The sequence below is a fragment of the Lampetra fluviatilis genome, chromosome 2, assembly GCF_964198595.1.
Source record: "Lampetra fluviatilis chromosome 2, kcLamFluv1.1, whole genome shotgun sequence".
Taxonomy (NCBI): Eukaryota; Metazoa; Chordata; class Hyperoartia; order Petromyzontiformes; family Petromyzontidae; genus Lampetra; species Lampetra fluviatilis.
This window is the reverse complement of record NC_136276.1, coordinates 21,041,975-21,049,671: the sequence shown is the minus strand read 5'-3', so window position 1 is coordinate 21,049,671 and position 7,697 is coordinate 21,041,975.

Genomic DNA, 7,697 nt, shown 5'->3' with positions numbered 1-7,697 from the left:
GAGGGGCTGGGTGGGGAGGGTGGGGCTGGGTGGGGGGTGGGAGGGGTGGGGCTGGGTGGGTGGGTGAGGCTGGGTGGGGAAGGGCTGGTCACCCCGTGGTGCCCTTATAAAACTCAACGTTTAACCTACTCACGCCGGTTTGTGCCCGCCCTCACAGTCGGGCATATTTGCGGAATACACCACGCCGCCGGTGACCCTGGCCATTGACCGAGCAACCCAACATTCCTACCAGCTCCCTCCGCAGGAATGTGTTAAACGTAGGGTAAGTGGGTGGGACTAGGGATGGAATTTGCAAGTGGTGAGTGTCGACGAATTCGAGGAGGGGGAGGGGGCAGCTGTCGCAACGGGTGAAAGGGTGGGGGTGAAACCTACAGAGTGAAAAAGGTGTTAGAGAGAAAAGAAAAAATATATCAAACTTAGCAAACCTAGAAATGTAATGCAACTCAGAGAGTCGGTCAACACAACAGTCAACACCACACCTCGTTGATCAACGTATTTCCAAAGATTGCTAAATTTTGCATCCAAAAAAATTAGTTTGAGATATTGTTAGGGGTGCCGCGGTGGCGAGAAGTTAACCACCTCGCCTGATATTACAGGAGGCCGTGGGTTCGATCCCGACCCTGTGGTCGAGTCGATATTTCTCAGGGTCCTTTAGTTGCCCCCCACTTAGAAACATGCGTTTAGATTACAGCATTTGGCTGCTATAAATGTCCACATGCTAAGCCACTTAGTTGAGCTGTCATTTGTGGCCAAATAAAAGAGCGTTAAGTTCTTTACACACCTTACCTGTGGAACCAGTTTTTCAGGAGTCTTGATCAACATGCAATTGGGACTATTTGGCCCATGTACATGATTGGAATGAATAAAGGAAAGACTTATGAATAATTTAACCCATGAGCCTAAAATGATCTTTCGCAAAGGCACTGCAGTTTTTAATGGATTATTTTACATGATTTAGAGGGTTTGTGTGAAGTCCTCAAAAATAGATATTTATTAACTCGTGCATGTAAATGGAATATGAACTTCTCAACAGGAATTTAACGATGCTCCTCCACCTCCCACCGAGATTAATTCCAAGTAGTCATTAATATGCACTACTGTCTATTGTCCAAACATTTAATTGTTGTTAAATGTGTGATGCCGCCGCCACGAAGCCGTTTAGCAGGCGCCCCATCTACGACCTCGCCACCACCAAGCGACGGAGCCGACCCCGCGTCCACCTCACCTCACCTCACATGAACACACCCGCACGCATTTCCCCCCCCCCCCCCATAGAGCTGCGAGGGGAGGTCACCTGACCGACCGGTTTTTATCCGAGAAACCCTTATCGGGATTAACTTTCACGGTTTCCGGCGACCAGGGAATTGGACGACCTCCCCCGACGCTACTTTGCACCGCGGCGCTGCGACCGGCCTTAAGATGGTATGGTCGCGGCGAAGGGCATTCGGCCACCGCGGTTGAAACGCATCCGCCCACACACACCCCCACAGGTCGACGAGACAGGCAGAGGAGGGACGGGGCGGCATAGTTTAGCGTGCCAAAGCGGGCTCGAGTGCGTAGGTGCTATCGTTAGGGAAGTTAAAGGATAGGGCGGGAATGGCAAATAATCAGAGAGGCGACTCGGACGCATAGTGCGCAATTGATGGGGCAGGTGGTGGAGACATGCGGAGGCTCCGCTTAACTTCCACAGCAGGCCGTGGTGATGGACGCCGCTGCATAATGCGCAAGACCAAAGCGCCATGCATGAGAAAGGGATTAATTAGAATAAAGCCGCTACACGCAGCGCATCTGATTAGCATAGCGAGGGCGTCCGGAACCGCCGTACGCGTGCTGATGGGCACGCGCCCATTGTTAAAGAAAAACTGGGAGGGGGCCGCCACCACGCTCAGAGCCGCATCCCTTTGATGTAGGGAGGATAAAAAGGGGGCGCAAAGGGGAGATCGGGATCTCACTCCAAGAAGCCAGCGGTCAAGGCGGCTCCCAGCTCTGCCCTCCGGACGTCCGTGCGACGTGTCCAGACGAGCATCGAGGAAAAGCCACAGGACGCCGAATACTTCGAACCGTGAGTAAGAAGGTGAATTAGGATCATAGCCGATAAATAGGGAATAGGTCCAGGGGTAGTAGAATAGGCCAGCCTCGTCGAATCATACTGATTTAATATCAATTCCCAGGTGGTCGAAAATAAATCATTAATAGCTAATCGTGGCCTCGTGTGATCTCGTTGAGAGGTGTGAACGTGTGTGGTGCTGTGTACACAGTGGTTCGCCACGTGAGTGAGCGCTGCGCGGAGCTGCGCGTGTGGGTGCGCGTGTGTTCACTACGTGTATGATACAGGTGCGCGATCACAACGTGAGTGTTCAGTGGTGAGTGAGTGCCGCGGGGAGCTGTGTGCGGGAGTCTGCGTACGTTCGCTACGTGTCGGATACGGGTGCGCATTGGTAACGTGGTTATTCGGCGTGGAGGTGAGTGCCGCACAGGGCTGTAGACGGGCACACGCTCGCAGCGTGCGAGAGCTGTACGTAGCGGTGTAAAGAGGGGGAGTATGGGGTTTGATTGATGATGCTGTGCGCACGTATGCTTGCAACGTGGGAGCGCTGCGTGAGGCCGTATGGGTAGGGGCGTCGCGTTCGAAGGCCGGCAAAACCCTAGCAGGTAATAGGGCAGTGCGGCAATGCAACCGGAATAGGGGATGCGTGAGGGAGAGACCCCGTGGGCCAACGGCCCCCACATATTGGTGTCAGAAGTGAGATTCGAACCCACGCCTCCAAGGGAGGGTAGCGCGTTACTCCACGCAAAGGTAAGGCATGTGTTCACCGGCCAGGGGACCCCTTCATGGAAACCGTTTTCCCGCAATATCATAGGGGCTAAAAAGCTTAATGGCTGGTCGGACGCGCAGGCGTTACGACATCTTACGTTGAACCTGGATGGGCGGGCAGCCGACTTTGTAGAGGCACTACCCGAAAGCGCGCAAACCCAACTAGAGGAACTAATGCGTAGATTAGATCTGCGTTTCGGCACGCCCAACGCAATACAGGCAAAGACGGCCTTAGAGGCGCGCCGACGCCAACCCGGCGAGGACTTCCGAGACTATGCCGACGACGTTCGATCACTACCCCGGATCGCCCGTCCAGAGTTCGCGAAGGAGGTCATTGAAGCGCTAGCTGCAGACAAGCTACTCAGGTACCTAGCTCGTACCGTGTGGTGGCATCCCAAAAGGGGTAGCGCAGGCCTCCCCTTCGATACCCTAGTCGAGCAAGCACTTGAGTGTGAGGAGCTCTCCAGCGAACGCGCGCAGCTCCGAGGGTCGGGACAGGAGTGCACCATGGCGAGCCTGATCCCTGACGAGGAGGAGGATGAGGAGGAGCCCGCCAGCCCAATAAGGAGACGGGCAAGAGAGCCCCAGAGACCCCGCGAGACAACCCCGGGGTGGGTAGCCGGGTTACAGACCGGCATGGGAGATATTGCTGGCCAGGTAAACCAAATGGACGGTAAGATAACCCAAGTAGGTGAGAGGGTAACCCAAGTACACGAGGAAGCGAAGAAAAATGTGAAGACCATCCACTCTGAGATGGGTGAACTACACTCCACAGTAGGGGGGCTGGCCGGGAAGGTATCCCAATTAGAGTCCGAGTTAGAACAGCTGCGTACAGGGAGATGGAGCGGGCAGGGGGCCCACTACGGAGCCGCCACCCCTCCCCGGACGTGTTATGTGTGCGACCGTCGAGGGCATCTCAGGAGGGACTGCCCTCAAGCCCGCCCGTGCGAGGCAGATGCATAGGTCAAACACTAAGGCCCCCCTAGAGAGGGGACCACTGGGGGATGAAATCGACGTAGCCCCGACCCAAACAAGCTGTAATGATAATGGCGAGCAAGTGATCTCCACGCAGATTCCAGCAACGACACCAAGGAACGCGGCGACTCCTGGCGACAGGCTGCGGGAGCTGGTGGCGGGAATCACGGGGGCCACGTCGCTGGTGGAGGGGCAGGTCAACGGACGCCGTATCCAGATCTTGCTGGACACGGGAGCGGTGGTCTCACTCGTGAGCGCGGCGCACTGCAGCATGATCGGGGTCGATGTGAGCCGCCTGCAGGCCCCGGACTGCGCGCTGCACATGGCGAGTGGAGCCGGAATGGGGCTGCTGGGGACAGCCACCCTAGAGGTCCGCATAGGCAGCCAGGTGTGCACCCAGGAGTTCTACGTGTCGAGTGTGTTGTGTCACGAGTGTATTGTAGGTACCGACCTCCTAGAGAAGCTGGGACTCAACGTGCAACCCCGCCAGCGATGCGCCACCATGGAGAGCAACGGCGAGCGGATACCGTTCCTGGGACGAGAACCAACGCGCCCCCGCTTCACACCTGTGGCCGCTATCCTGGCGACGGCAGTCATCATCGGGCCGCTCACCGAGATGCTGGTGCCGGTAGCAACATCCCCCACCGACCCCACGCTCCGACCAACAGGGGAGGTAATGCTAACTCCTCACCCGGAGTTGGCAAAACGGTATGGGGTCGTGGGATCCGCCACGTTGGTAAACGCAGATGGGGACCGATTGTTTATGCGGATGTTTAACCCTCACAATACCCCAGCGATACTGCGACGGCGCACCCCGATCGCCACCGTACACCCCCTGCACGCACGCCACTCTGACGAATCGGTGTTCGCACTCTGGGCTGAGGACCCCGTCGTCCTGAGGGGGACCAGGACCTGGCCTGGCGAGTCGGCCCGTCTCCCCGAGCCGAGGTCGTCCCCCTGCTCAACGCGTTACATGTACCATGGGTGGATTTACCTAAGGGAGAGGCCGATTGGCTGCGCGAGTTACTGCAGGAGTATGCCGACGTATTCAGTGAACACGACTCGGACGTGGGTCGGACCGACCTTGTTAAGCACCAAATTGACACCGGTGCAGCCCGACTCATCAAACTCCCTGCATACCGAGTGGGCGCACCCGAACGCACCCAGATCAAAGAGGCAGTTGGGGACATGCTTTGCGATAACATAATTCAGCCCTCGGCGAGCCCCTGGTCAGCCCCAGTTGTACTAGTAACGTAAAAGGATGGGTCAACCCGGTTCTGCGTCGATTACCGTAAACTGAACGCAGTCACGCTCGGCGACGCCTTCCCCATACCCCGCATCGACGACACCTTCGACAGCCTCGCCAGAGCGCGATATTTTTCCACCCTCGATCTCGCGTCCGGGTACTGGCAGGTGGAGATGGCGGAGGAGGATCGGCCAAAAACCGCATTCACCACCCCGATGGGACTATTCGAGTTTCGAGTACTCCCGTTCGGACTCACCAATGCGCCCGTGACGTTCCAGCGGCTGATGGAGTTGGTGATGCGGGGCTTGCAATGGGAACAGTGCCTGATTTACTTGGACGATGTGATAGTGTTCAGTAGATCTTTGTCTGAGCATTGGTCCAGGTTACGGGAGGTATTCCAGCGACTGCGAGCGGCTCATCTCAAGCTCAAGCCACGTAAGTGTTACATCGCACAACGCGAGGTGGGGTACCTCGGGCATCGCGTCAGCGAGGCAGGCGTGCACACCGATCCGGAGAAGGTACGCGCCGTAGTGGAGTGTCCACGGCCAAGGAATCTGACGGAGATCAGATCATTTTTGGGGCTCGCCACCTATTATCGTCGATTTGTAAAGGGATTCAGCGAGATTGCACGCCCCCTCACCCAACTCACCTCTCCTAAGCACCCCTATCAGTGGACGGGGGCCTGCCAGATGGCCTTCACCACTCTCAAAGACCACCTCACCCACATCCCCACCCTCGCTTTTCCCGATTTTACCACCGATTTTATTTTGGACACTGACGCCTGCAGCAGCGGGCTGGGCGCGGTGTTGTCACAGGGACAGGATGGGACGGAACGAGTCATCGCGTACGCCAGCCGGACCTTGAGTGGGGCCGAACTGAACTATTGCGTGACCCGCCAAGAGTTGTACGCCGTGATTTTCGCATGTAAGCAGTTCCGGCCGTATTTGTACGGCAGGAAATGTCGCGTACGCACTGACCATTATGCTCTGCAGTTTCTTCTTACATTCAAGGAGCCGCGGGGGCAGATGGCCCGGTGGTTGGCGCAGTTGCAGGAGTACAACCTGCAAATAGAGTATCGGGCTGGCCGGACGCATGCAAACGCGGACGCCTTGTCGAGGCGGCCCACGGTGTACGCCGAGACAAGGGCAGAGGAGGCTTGCCCGTGTTTCACAGGGGGACGCTGCCGGCAGGCAACGGACCCCCGAGAGGCCGCGGCCACTGACCCCCCCCCAGTGAGAGAGAGTGCAGTGTGCGCCACAGAGACCCTCACAGGTGGCACCGAGGATCCCGTCGACCGCCCGGCAAGCGCGGGACCCACGGCTCGGGACCCGGTGGATCACCCCACCCCAATCGGACGGATCCAGGAGGACGTCGGCTGCGCCTTCCCGGGCCTGAACGACGAGCAGCTGAGACAGACCCAGCAGTGGGATCCGGATCTGGCGGCAGTGGAGGCGGCACTGCGGGAGGAAAAGAGTGCCCTACCAGGACCCTGGAGCGGTTTGTATGGCCGGTTGTGTGTGCAGAACGGGGTGGTACGGGAGTTAACCGAGGCCGGCCAGCCGGGGTGCATCTGTGTTCCTGCCCAGGTACGACCCCAGCTGCTACGGCTGGTGCATGATCACCCACTCGGGGGCCATGACGGGGAACGACGCACTCGAGAGACCCTGCGTCGCCAGTATCTCTGGCCCAAATTGGCACAAGACGTGGCCGCCTGGGTACAGGGCTGCCGCGCCTGTCAGCAGTGCGGGCCGAAACCGGCACGATACCAGGTACCCCTAAGGCCATTCTGCGCCAGCTGCATGAATCAGCTGGTCGGGATCGACCTACAGTGGCCATTCCCTCGATCCCATCGAGGCAACCGGTATATCCTAGTCGCAGTAGAGTATTTCACCCGCTACCCCGTGGCAGTGGCCATCCCTGATAAAACGGCCTTGGTGGTGGCCCGGGCATTCGTGGAACATTACGTACTTAAGCACGGGATCCCAGAACGAGTCCTCACCGACCAGGGTAGCGAGTTCAAGGCCGAGCTGTTCCAGGCACTGTGCCGAGAATTCGGAATCCAGAAGGACAGAACCACAGCGTACCACCCCCAAGCGAATGGTATGGTAGAGCGCATGAATCAGACCCTAGCGGGGAAACTCAAACGTATGGCGGCGCAAATCAATGGGATTGGGACGAACACCTCCCCTACGCCCTTTTCGCCTACGCCACCACCGTACACACGTCGACGGGACAAACCTCGTTTTTAATGATGTTCGGCCGTGAGTCTCATTTACCCGCAGATCTGCTATTCGGCGTTCCTTCCCCCCAGCCGGAGGAGGGAAGCCGCCCCGTGGAACACCTGATGGAGACCCTGCGAGAAGCCCGAGGCCGAGCATACCCGCAAGGGGAAGCCGCGCATCGGCGGCAGGAACAGGGCACCCGTCCCCGCATGGAACCCCCCTTATTCCTGACAGGCGCGAAGGTATGGCTACACACCCCTCGCGTCGGGGCCGGGCAGGTGGAGAAACTGACGACCTACTGGCGGGGACCCTGGACCGTGGTGCGGCAGATCTCCCCCTGGACGGTACTAATCTATGGCGGGGAGAGGGGTCGAGAGACGGTGGTCAACGTCCGCCGCTTAAAACCGTGGAAAGCGGCCCCGGCGAGAGAGAACCCCGT